This window comes from Anastrepha ludens, chromosome 3 (assembly GCF_028408465.1).
Source record: "Anastrepha ludens isolate Willacy chromosome 3, idAnaLude1.1, whole genome shotgun sequence".
NCBI lineage: Eukaryota > Metazoa > Arthropoda > Insecta > Diptera > Tephritidae > Anastrepha > Anastrepha ludens.
In genome coordinates this window covers 49,547,822-49,561,790 of record NC_071499.1, presented here as the reverse complement: position 1 = coordinate 49,561,790, position 13,969 = coordinate 49,547,822, and positions in this window count along the sequence as shown.

Below are 13,969 nucleotides of genomic sequence, written 5' to 3'. Positions count from 1 at the left end.
TTTCACTATCTGTGTGAGTGCCCGAGTCTGAGTACTCTACGTCATAGATGCAAAAAAGGAAGATGGTCCAACTCATAAAAAGCAGTGATTCTACAAGTGGTGTGCCAAAATGGCATCTTTTGTGCTAAGTGGGTCTGGACTCTGTCACTCAGACAAAATCTCCACCAGTACCACCAACATTATCAGTGCACTCAGTGAACTTGAAGGCGGCTAAACTCTCCGCGATCACTACTTCAGTATCGAATCATTTTACGTCACTGCTTAACAGGAATAAGAAACGTCTTACTAGATATATTACACAAATAATAAAAAAAAATATTCACCAGGCATCAGAGGTTGTTCTCTGCTGTCCTGAGTGAGGATTGCTGGCATGTTTGTAATTTCCTACATTGCGTTTTATGAGTTAGCGACAGTCTTGGAAGTTGCTAGAAATGTTTATTTGTCTTCACTTCAAGCCCCACCGGCTAGCTACTTGAAGTGCTTATTGCGACTATTAGCTGGTTCTATGTAAAGAAAAGAAGAGACAGCAGCAAAGATTAACTGGCTTGGCTATTTACGCTTTTACGTTCGGAGCTGTTGTGGTATTAAGATTAGTTTCAGTTATCCGCTTTTCCTCATCAAGTCGCTAATAAGATCACCATGCGTTCAAGAAGGAAAGTAACTAGGGGTAGGTGGATGGCGGTCGCCGTTGCCGAATGGTTGGTGCGTAACTCCCATTCGGTTGTGCGCGGTTTCGAAACCCAGTGTGGGCATGAAACACCAAACGATAGAAAATATTTTAATAACGGTCGCCCCTCGGTAGTCAAAGGCAAAACCTCTGAGTGTATTTTTGCCTCTCTGCCGTTAAAATTGTAAGTCCATCGATTTGTGGAAAAGCATCAAGAGACACTCCATAAGTTGCAGCAGGAACTCCAAACGCAACAAATGTAACAACTAACACCTATACATGTGTAAATACATATAACAGTGGGTAAATAAATTTTCAATCTTTTGAGTGCGATCTCGCCTTATGGATAATACTTTACCCCCATTACGAAAAAATTGTACAGGGTATTCCAAGATTGATTTTTTTTTGTGCGATGTTGGCCGAGTTTAGCAAAGCGTGCTCACCGGCGCCAGCAGAGAAGGCCTCTTTCCAAAGCAGAGAAGACCTTCTTCTTCTTCTGCTGCCACCAGCTGCTACCGCATCGAATACTTTCAGAGCCGGAGCGTTTGTATCCATTCGGACGACATGACCCAGCCAACGAAGCCATTGTATATTTATGCGCCATGTCTATGCCATTGTAGAGCTCATACAGTTCATTGTTCCGTCGCCTACGATACCCGTCTTCTCCAATGTGCAAAGGTTCAAAAATCGCATCGGATATTGCCATCGTCCAAGCTTCTGCGCCATCCCTTAGGACGGGCATGATGAGAACCTTATAAAGTGTTAGTATTGTTCGTCGAGAGAGGACTTTACTTCTCAATTGTCTATTTAGTCCAAAGTAGTGTTTGTTGACAAGAGAGATTCTCCGTTGGATTATCTACGTGCCTATTTTTATAGATGTAGTAGAAAATCTACAATTTACTAAAACGTATTTGATTTTGCAAAATTGTGGTTATTTTCGGTTGCTAAAATAATCCAGCAGAGCCCGGAATAAAAAGGGTAATGAACAAATAAGTGGATGGTGAATATGCTGACGATAACTGGTTTCATCAAAGCAGGGCGACATGTCAGACAGCCAACGAAAGAATATGAAATATGAAATTTCCAGGAAGAATAGATCCCTACATTCTGTAGCAATTTGGCCACCAATATGGACCCATTCCACGCTTTTTGACTATTTTCTCTGTGACTATCTCAAGTATAGAGTCAATAAACCAGAAATAATTCAAGCTGTTGGTGCAAAATTTGCGGAATAAATATCTCCGAAAATTTCACCAAAAGAACCATGAGTAATAGTACAGTACTCCACTATGATGAGCCCCTTGAGGTACTACTTCATCTTGGGGAGTAAGAGCATATCGTAGGGAGCGATATCTATGCTATAGGGTAGGTGCTCCAGCGTTGTAATGCATTTTTTTTTCAATAACTCACAGTGAACGAGGAATGGAATGGACGCATTCTGGCTTCAGCTCTTTCCTGATGCCTCGGATAGTGAAAAAAACGATGAATAATGGTTTCAGTAACGACTTCGACACCCTCGCCATTACCCGCTTCCCACCTAGATTTCACTAATAATTGAAGCAAAACGTGTGGCTGCAATTTTAAACTTCGACTGGAACGAAGTCCCTTTTTCCATCCATATGCTTACAAAGAATTCAGAAATCTCGAATATTTCTAATTAATCTCAAACAGCTAGAAAGTAGAAGTTCCATTTTGTCGCTGTCTTTTTTGTTTAATACTCGTATTATCAGGGAGGGTCGACTGTTCCTCTCCTCTAGAAATTACTAACTTTTCTTACCTACCACTTCTTTATGTACTAAGTATCCATTTAATTTGAATTGGTGAAAAAAAATTATGCCTGCAATGCTGCTATTGCTCGCTCGCTTAAATCTACTTTTAAAGAAAGTAGTCAGTAAGAAACATTGTTTATTGATTTCAGAACAAAATAAATAAATAAATGACTAAATTTTCTTAATAGCCACATCTCGTGCAATAGAGTGAAATACTCGCGTTTGCCCCGTCTGTTTAGGCTACAGCCGCAAATACGTCGACCAAGGCAAGTTTCGCGTTGTACTGATGTAGGATTTCGTCAGCTTGACACATGGCACAGACCAGGTAAGGTGATAAGAGCAGCCGATTCGTTCTTACAGGTCTGAGAGATAAAGAATGCAAACTAATACTACGTTTAGTTTCTAAAACCCTCTGGTGTCTTCTGGTAGAAGTTTTGGTGCGTCATCCTATACTGTTGTGGACGCTGTAGGCATTGTCAAACCAATCAAGAGGCTTCCAAGCAAGCGATATTTATTGTATTATCTAATGGATTTTGTACTTCGATTTGCACTCACTTTATATGGGCTAGTCTGTTTTTCATGAAGCTAAAAAAAATACGAGGGGTGCCTTTTATATTTCGGGATTTGGCAACCCTGGTGTTGCAATCTGGCAACTGACAGCTGTATCGCAAAGTTTGACATTTTTTGGCTTTTACGTACTCAGAACGTTTTGAAATACCAGCGCTATTTGTGTTGTTCACAGTAACTGAAAAGATTCATCTCGGTCAAAAAATGGAATTAAATCGTGAACATTTTCGTGCGATTATTTTTTACAACTTTCGACGTGGATTGACTCAGCAACATTGCATGGATGAACTTAATTCAGTTTTTGGCGATGAAGCTCCATCAAGGACTAGAGTTCACTCCAAGACGAATTTCGTGAAGGTCGTCCACAATCAGTTGTTGTTCCGAAAACCATTGATGCTGTGCGCGAACTGATATTGCAAGATCGTCAGATTGAGACAATCTTAGGCATTAGTGGGACCAGCATACATTCAATATTGCATAAACATTAGACTGTCAAAAACATTTGTTCGCGTTGGATCCCACACAATTTGTCAATGGCTCAAAAAACGGCTCGTGTCGATTGGTCAAAGGAAATGCTCAAAAAATACGATCGCGGGGCTTCGAAACACGTCTATGACATCGTGACAGGCGATGAATCATGGATTTACGCGTATGAGCCCGAAAGTAAACAGCAGTCGACTGTATGGGTGTTTCAATATGAGCCAAATCCAACAAAAGTTGTTCGCGCACGAAGCACTTCCAAGCAAATGGACGCCTGTTTTTTTGGAAAAACCGGACATGTCGCAACCGTGCCACTAGAACAACGCAGAACAGTAAATTCTGAGTGGTACACAACCCTTTGTTTGCCAGTTGTCTTCCCAGAAATTAGGAAAACCAATCGCCAAAGACGGATCACTCTTCACCAGGACAATGCGAGCTCTCACACATCGGCTCAACCAACTGCATTTTTTAGCACCCAAAACATCGAATTAATGGGTCATCCGCCGTATAGTCCTGACTTGGCACCGAATGACTTCTTTTTATTCCCGTACGTAAAAAACAAACTGGGAGGTCACCTGAAGAAGCGATTGCGGCATTCAGAATGCATGTTTTGGAGGTACCTCATTCAGAGTGGCAAAAGTGCTTCGACAATTGGTTCAAACCCATGCAAAAGTGTATAGATCTTCATGGAGAATATTTTGAAAAACAATAAAGTGATTTTCGATGATTAAAATTTGTTTTTTGTTCTCTAATCCCGAAATATAAAAGGCACCCCTCGTACTACTTCAAGTACGGTGTTTTGCGTTTAATTTAACTAAAAATGCAGGATTATTTAAAATAATTTTTTCGTTTTTTTTTTCGAAAAATACTGACACAAAATATGAGGCTCGTTGCCGATAGTGGTTTCTTGGTTCATTTAGCGCTGTGAACATAAATCATCAAACAATAGAAAAAAATTGTCTAATAGTGGCCGCATCTCGGCCATAAAGTGGATACTCGTAAAAACCAGCTGCCTTTCTATGGCGATATAAAAAACAGTAGGTCTCTACATCTGTAGGATAACAAAGTGGCACAAAGTACAAATTGGTGAGGAATGCCACCTTAGCACCTGTTAGAAATGCTTTTCAAATAATATTACATATATAATTATCGTATATCAATAAATAAATCTGCATTTTAGTGTAGTAGGTGAACGTGTCCGGTTATTAAGTTAAGTCACTGTGTTATGTATTGAAATCACTTTCTTGCTGCAGTTTTTTATAGGCGTTCAGCGGCGTGCGCTGGTTGATACCAACCAAAACGTTCAACTCATCCAAACCATTCATATTATTTGCAGCTTCAGCACTTCCCTGAAGCTTTTAACGCGTCACCACCGTTAGCCATAAAATGCAATAAACTTGCATTTGATGTTATTGTTTGTAAAATACCTATGTTTGTATACTTACATATATAGGTAATTTTGCTTTGAGTCGTGATTTTTGCTCACCCTCAACGATTGTTTCGCGCCTGTCTGCGCGAGCGCCTGATAGTGTGATTAACAAATAGCCGCCGCTAGCCGCTTCAAAAAGCAATACACCAACCAACACAGCCACGCTCGAGCCACATAAAGTGGTCGTAAAAACATATTTTCATATTTCACAGATGTAACCCGGCAAGTAATCAATTTTTATACCTAGTGCACTAGTGGCACATGGCACATTCGAATTTTGTTCACATACCTAATTATTATTTGTAACAGCCCAATAAAGATACCCACCGTAAATATTTTCATAGCAGGGGAAAATGTTCACAAGGGTAGATGATGTAGCTCGAGATACAACAATGAAATTGGTGCATTTGTCATGCATAAATATTTTTTATATGTTCGGTCAAGTTTCGCCTCAAATTTGTCGTATGCTGAGCTTGATGTTGTTTTTTACCCAATGGAGGCCCCTTCAGTTTTATGCCGTCTCCGAACGGCAGTTGGTTTTTATGAGCAACTTTTTCATGACTGAAAGATATTCAGAGGTTTACTATGTGTCGGCCGATGAGCTAAGGTTATTAGAGAGAAAATACAGTTAAATTTCCCAAAATGCAACGAAATTATGGGAAAAGTTGCATTTATTGGACATTTTAAAGAAAAACATTAATTTTCTTGTGTGATCACATTTTTTATTTTTATTTTATTTTTTATTTATTTTATTCAATTAATAGTCTTAAAAAATATAGTGTTTCTTACAGACTACGAAAAATTAATTAATGCTAAATAATTAAATCAAAGTGAATTTGTAAAGTTTCAATTGTAATGAATGAAAGAAAAGGATAACATTTCTGAAATTTACAGAGAAAGATTATTAGATAATAAAGGGTGGTTAAGTTTCAAGGGCCGGTGTTGATTTTGAATAAAACACAATTTGTTTAAAAAATTATTACCATTTCTCTTTATTATGATAATATTGCTATGGGTCAATTACTTATAAAACAAAATATCGGCCAAATGGCCGCCGTGGCCTCGGCGACACACCTCCATCCAATGGTCCAAATTTTCGATGACGCTGAGGCATAATTGAGGTTCTATGCCCTTATATATATATAATTGGCGCGTACACCCTTTTTTGAGTGTTTGGCCGAGCTCCTCCTCCTATTTTGTGGTGTACGTCTTGATGTTCCACAAATGGTTCTATGCCGTTAATGTGCCGAATTATCTCATCCTTTAGCTCTTGAATTGTTGATGGCTTATCGACGTACACCTTTTATTTCAAATAACCCCAAAGAAAGAAGCCCAACGGTGTCAAATCACATGATCTTGGCGGCCAATTGACATCGCCGCGACGTGAGATTATTCGGCCCTCAAATGTTTCGCCCAAACGAGCCATTGTTTCGTTAGCTGTGTGACAAGTGGCACCGTCCTGTTGAAACCACATATCGTCCACATCCATATCTTCCAATTCGGGCCATAAAAAGTTCGTTTTCATCTCACGATAGCGAACACTATTCACAATAACTTCCTGACCCGCCTCATTTTGGAAAAAATACGGAATACGAAAAATACAATGATGTCGTCGGCCCATAAACCGCACCAAACAGTCACTCTTTATGGGTGCATTGGTTTTTCGGTAATCACTCTTGGATTATCATTCGCCCAAATGCGGCAATTCTGCTTATTGACGAATCCACTGAGGTAAAAATGTGCCTCATCGCTGAAAATGATTCTCTTCGTCAAATGAAATGCAGAGAAAAACTTGACGTTTAGGTGTGGTTCACATGTTGAATCGCCCCTTGAAATTTAACAACCCTTTACTGAGAATTTAGTTCAATAATTCATTTAGTACCAATTTGAAGTGGTTCTTTGTTGCAGGAAAATTTGGGCCAGTGTGATTTGAAAGTGAATTAAATTCTCCCAAAGTTCTAGAAATCAGAGCAATGGAAGCATAATTAGTTCTTATCATCTCTAACCAGAAAATATCATAATTACGTAAGCTTCGCTTAGGAATATTGAAATTAGTTTTCCCGAGTAGCAATGGGAAGTCCATGACCACTTTATTGTTCATAAAAGTTCATAAATAAAAATATAAATATTTAAAATAAAAGCAAGGCATTAAAAACTATCTGTGTTGGACACTTACGGTGCGGCTTTTTGGGCAACTTAGGCGAGTATCCAAGTTATAAAGAAATTCATTTTTTCCTACTTCCTTGTCTTTATTTTAAAAAAGTAAGTAACTAAGTTAATTGACCAGATATTCGCAATACAGAATCGACACCGTCTTTATGCCGACTGCAAAGCTGCATGCGATAGTGAAAATAGGAGTTGCCTATATGCCGCGATGTCTGAATTTGGTGTCCCCGAAAAACTAATACGGCTAAGCACAATGATGCAGCGCCGTCAGAGTTGGGAAGAACCTATTGGAGCCGTTTGATACCAACAGGGTTTTAGGCAGGGTGACTCTCTGTTGTATGACTTCTTTAATCCGATGATGGAGAGCATCGTGTGAGCCGCAGAACTTAATCGCTCAGACACAATATTTTATAAGTGCGTACAATCGTTGGCGATGATTTTGACATCATCGGCCTTAACAACCGCGCTATTATTCTGCCTTTTCCATACTGGATAAAGAAGCAAAGCGAATGCGTCTGGTGGTGAACGACGACAAAACGAAGTACCTCCTGTCATCAAACAAACAGCCAGCCAGAGCTCTCGCGCATCGGCACCCACGTCACTGTTGACAGCTATGATTTCGAGGTTGTAAGAGACATCGTATAATTAGGAACCAGCATTAACACCGATAACAATGTCAGCCTTGGAATCCAACGCAGAATATCTCTTGCCAACAAATGTTACTTTGGACTAAGTAGACAATTGAGTAGTAAAGTCCTCGCTCGACGAACAAAACTAACACTCTACAAGACTCTCATCATGCCCGTCCTAACGTATGGCGCAGAAGCGTGGACGATGACAACATCCGATGAAGCATCGCTTGGAGTGTTTGAGAGAAAAATTCCGCACAAGATTTCTGGACCTTTGCACGTTGACGACGGCGAACATCGCAGGCGATGGAACGATTCGCTGTATGAACTCTACGGCGACATAGACATAGCGCAGCGAATAAAAATCCAGCGGCTTCGTTGGCTGGCTCCTATCGTACGAATGGATGCAAACGCTTCGGCTCTGAAATTATTCGATGCGGTACCAGCTGTTGGTAACAGAGCAAGAGGAAGGCCTCCTATGCATTGGAAAGAGCAGGCAGAGAAGAACTTGGCTTCACTTGATGCGCCCAACTGGTGGTGGTTAGTACAAGAAACGACTGGCACACTTCGTTAAACTCTGCCTTAAGCGGCTATCGTGACAATCAAGCAGAAGTAACTGGGTACAATAATTAATAAAAAAAAACATAAAAATTAACACCTTAAACGCCTTGCACATAAAATGCCTTTTGGAGGGTTTAAAGCCTATAAATTGAGGAAGATTTTCGGGCACTTCCAGAAGAAATCGAAGGTTAAAATTCTGAAACTTTATAAGAATTTTTTTTTCAGAAATCAATAACTATTTTTATTTGAAAGACCAGGAAATTCTGCGTAAAAAACTTCCACACTTTTTTTATAGTGTAATCCGTTCAAAAGTTATTGTCATTTCTATTCATATATACATAAATTGGGCACAAATTCCGTACTCGAATTCAGCAAAGTGCTTCGGCATGACATTGGATGCTAAGCTCAGCTGGATTAGATAAGACTTAGATTTGTGGGGGGTTGGACAAGTCCAAACACTCAGTCCGGAGACCATTGTACTACATAATTTGCTCATATGGAGCGAACACGTAAAGAAAAAAGAGGAGCTTGAAGTTAAATATGAAATATGTATTGGCTTATGCGTAAGCAATCACCACTATTTACACAAAATTTTGTACAAGCAAATATTAGAAACTTTGTAGCCTTTGGTGCTCAGATATGGAGTTGTTTCAGCCTAAGCAATATTCAACTAATTCAAAGGTTTCAGAATAAAGTGATAAAATGTGCCGTTGATGGTCCCTGGTATAACCGTAGCTCTGATCTCGAATGCGACCCCGTTCTTGATTCAGTTCCAGACACAATAAAGAATATGGCCAATTCTCATAAAGAGAGACTAAATAAACACATACATAAACACAGAGGCCTTCATCCTTGCTGATACAAATAAATGGAGATGAAGGCTTAAGCGCAAAAAGCAACAAGAACTAGTCAATTAAAAAACCAAAAACAAACTCGTTTATTTATTTCCAGAATATTTAAGTAGAGTATCCCAATACGGCCGACGGAGCCGAATGGGTTGGTGTGTGACTGCCATTCGGGAGTGCGTAGGTTCGAATATCCGTGCATGAAACAGCAAAATGGTGGAAAGTTATTTTCTAATTACGGTCGCCTCTCGGCAGGCAATGGCAAACCTCCGAGAGTATTTCTGCCGTGAAAAAGCTCCTCATAAAAGAAAAAACATTTTTGCCGTTCGGAGTCGGCATAAAACTGTAGGTCCCTCCATTTGTGGAACAACATCAAGACGCACACCAGAAATAGAACTCGGCTAAACACCTAACAGAAGTGTAAGCGTCAATTTTTTATTTATTTTTGTATTACAATAATAATTTGTTGTATACAATTTCATTAGTCCCAATGAAAATTTATTAAAAAAAATGTTAAATTAGATAGTGCGTAAATTAAAACCTTGATCATGCTGCAACCACGATTTGCTTGAGTCTAAAACTATGCTGCAATGATTTGTTTTTATGCATGTATGCAAGGTGGCGCAAAATTAATCATCCATTTCAATTTTATAAACTTTTTTACTAAATAAAAAGCGGGATTTTAAGTAATGGAAATCTTTATTTTGACTTTTACACGCTCCATTGTTTGTCTGTTTGCATACTGCAACTGTCTAGTCCAAAAGTGTCAAATATGATTGACGTACGGCGCAATGTGCAAAAATTGTAAATCTTCCGATAGGTTGATTCATTTTGCGTATAAATGTATTTTCCAACATAAAAAAGCATTTGAATGTTTGTTGTATAAAAATTGAGGAAAATATAGGGTGGGCCATGTAAAATTTGCTTTTTGAATCGGCGATAAAAAAAAACGAATCAATATTTTTTCAAACTTTTTTTTTTTATTTTGAAGAATATAATATCGTTCAAATGACTGCTACGACTAGCTTTACAGTAGGCCATTCGATCAACACAATTTTTAAGCACATTTTCGATTGTTTGGGCTCTAATTTCATGAATGGCAACTTCGATTTCGTGTTTTAAAGCATCGATCGTCTCTGGATGGTTCGCATAGCATTTGCCCTTAACGGCTCCCCACAAAAAATAGTCCAATGGGCTTAAATCACAGCTCCGAGGCGGCCAATTGATATCGGGATTTCGGCTGATTATTCGGTTTTCAAAAACGGTAGCCAAAAGTTCGAGTGTAACTTTGGCAGTGTGACAAGTGGCACCGTCCTGTTGAAACTACATATCGTCCACATCCATATCTTCCAATTCGGACCATAAAAAGTTCGTTATCATCGAAAGCGAACACTATTCACAGTAACTGCCTGACCGGCCTCATTTTGGAAAAAATACAGCCCAATGATGCCGCCAGACCAAAAACTGCACCAAACAGTGACTCGTTGTGGATGCATTTGCTTCTCTACAGTAACGTGTGGGTTTTCTGAGCCCCAAATCCGACAATTTTGCTTATTGACGTAGCCACCGATGTGAAAATGAGCTTCATCAGAAAAGAAAAAGAAGACTCACCACTTTGGAAATAGGGTTTCAATATTTCCCAATTTTGTTCAAGCGTATAACGTCCCATTTCGTAAATGTCAAACATTTAAGTAAATTATGAACACATTTGACATGTCATTTGTGTTCCCATTCTCAAAAAAATAGGTGGTTCAAAAAGCAAACGCTATATGGCCCACCCTGTATTATCCAACTTCCAAAATAGATTGTGTTCAAACTAAGCAGGGAAAATATGAGCATTTTGTACTATATTATTTTTGTGCAGCACTTTTTGTCCTATTCGAGCGTGTGTCCAAGTTATAAGGGTGACCAACTTCACAGGTTTTACTGTACAAGCGAAAATAAAAAAAATAAAAAATATTGCATTAAAAAAAATTAGTGCAAATTACATATCAATTGGTGGGAAGTTTTTACTTTGCAAAATAAGTTTTAACTATCTTGGCACGAATATTTTGTAAATTGGATACATCGCTGGAATCGTTGTGGATTTCACACCACTTGATTAGAGTATGTGAATATTTCCGCACAAGACACTTTCGCTTACGCGTAAGACACTTTTCGGTGATTTCCACTACTTCAACATCTGATTCATCGTCTTCGATTTGATGGAATTCTTCTTCATGCCTAAGTCATTATTCCATTCTCGAAATTCTGTAGTGTTAGATTGGCCTTCGAAATTGTTAACAACTCCAATGGCTACGAAGTCAAAATGTCAAATTACGTTCCAACAAAACAGCATTTGCGGGGAGGTTTGCTTTTGTTCTTCAATTTAAAGAAAAGTGCAACAGAAGCAAATCGTTTACTCTCAGAAGCTTATCCTGAATATGCTCCAGAGGTTAGAGTATGTCAGCAATGGTTTGCACGATTTAAAATTGGTGATTTTGACACAGAAGATAAAGAGCCATCAGGCCCATCAAAAGAGTTTGAAGACGAAGAATTGGAGGCATTACTCGATCAAGATCCAATTCAAACTCAAAAAGAACTTGGAAAAACATTGGAAGTCGCTCAACAAGCCATTTCTAAACGTTTAAAATCAGCCGGATACAGTGGATTCATTACGACAACCCAAGCGTAAAAGTTCATATGTGCAGCCAGGCCAACCAGCCAAATCCTCACCAAAGCCGAATATTCATGGTTTGAAGGTAATGCTCTGTATTTGGTGGGATCAGAAGGGTGTGCTGTACTATGAGCTGTTAAAATCGGGCCAGACGATCACGGGAGAGCTATACAGGCAACAATGGATACGTTTGAAGCAAGCAATAGTCGAAAACCGGCCAGAATGGGCGGCCAGACACGAGAATCAAAAATTATTGGTCAAAAATTATTTGGAAAATGCCGAATGGGAAATTCTACCTCACCCGCCTTATAGCCCAGACATAGCTCCTTCTGATTACCACTTGTTTCGGCCGATGCAGAATTACCTTTCTGGAATACGGTTCACCAATGTCGAAGGTATTAAAAAATGGCTTGATGACTTTCTTGGCGCAAAAGATGAGAAGTTTTTATGGGATGGAATCCATAAATTGCCTGAATGATGGAAAAAAGTTGCCACTTCCGATGGACAATATTTTGAATAAAATATTTTTTCACTTTTATACTTAAATAAATAGTTTTTTTTAACAAAAAAAATACGAAATTAATTAGTTGTACAGCCAATATATATATATAATATATATATATATTTGTATGTTTTATGTAAATATTAAGTGCTCCGAACTTATGCTGCACACAAGTGAAATGTATGGATTAGGAAGCAATATCAAAAATTGCATTTCAACAAGAAAAGTTGAGATTATTTAGTTTTTTTTTCTCTTAAGATTTTTCAATACTGCCATTAAGGTTTAGCTATAATTTGCATGCCTTTTTACCTTCTACTATCATTAGCACTAATAATTTTTTGCCAGCTTAAACAGTAGGGTGACTACTACTACATACAAGTACAAAATCAAGCCATAGTTGGCTAGAAAAAAAACTTGTATAAATATTACCACAGTCTTAATTAACATCATTACAGCCTCGTACATATTTTACAACTTAATTAATATCGATGGCTCAACTGGCTGACAACCGGTTTTAATGATGCTTTGTAGGTCAGGAATAGCCTACACCTATTTCGTAACTTAGACATTCACAACCATGACCAGAAGGGTCGCTATGTCATTTTACACACATACCGGTATTATTCTGCCTCTTTATGCCGCTTAATTGCCGCGTTAAGGTTTTACGCGCTTCTCAGTAACATTCACTGCTATGCTCGTATATAAATAAATCAATGAAGACATCAACATTCTTTTTCGCATTAAAACTTCATTATTATTGCGAATTATTCGCCTTTAATTTCACTTTCCTTTATTTCCTGCAACTGAGTGGAAGTTACTTTGATGGCTTTGCCAAAACACAAAATTCGCTATGATGCTACATTTTGCGTTGGACATTCGCTAATATTATATGTGGTGTGGGTCTTGCTTTGGCAGGAAGGGGACTGAAAATGGTTTCAGAGACCTCCAGCCCTGTCATCGGTATCTCCCTGATTGTTGTTAAAGGGAAAGCGCATTACTTATTTTTTAAAAAAGACGATTAAGGTCACTGAGTACACCTTTCTTCAAAAACCTATTGCAGTGCTCCAACCTAAATCCCAAGAATCTTCTCCATTGCATCAACAGCTCTGGCTGGCTGTAGATATCTGCCGTTGGACGTCTGATAATGGTATCAAAACTGTTCTTTAGTGCTACTTGGGGAATGCCAGAGTGGTACTTCTACCATTTGTCCTACCTTTTGTCTTGACTTTAGCCTTCAAACGATCAAAAAATGTGATATTGAGGTATTTTGGCCCATTCTCGTATAAACGCTTTTTTCAGCGCATCCATACTGGCATATTTTTTAGCCCTCACCTTGCTCTCCAAAATGGACCAGACGGAATAGTCCATCGGATTTGCGTCTGGCGAATTCGAAAGCCATTGTGTGGACGAAATGAAATGTGGAATATGATTTTTTAACCATTCTTGGTTCACACGAGCTTTATGAGACGGTGCCGAGACCTGTTTGCATGTCCACGGCTCTAAAGCAGTTTCTAAAATATAATATTTTCCCGATAATAAGTCGCATTCACTTTGACACCAGGCTCGATAAAAACGATTGGAGAGCGTCCATCAGCGGTCACTGCAGCCCAAACCATTACTTGCGATGGGAAATTGCTTCGAGTGGCCATACGTAGGCTCAAATTCTCGTATGAGCGTTCGGTGAAGTAAACACGATCG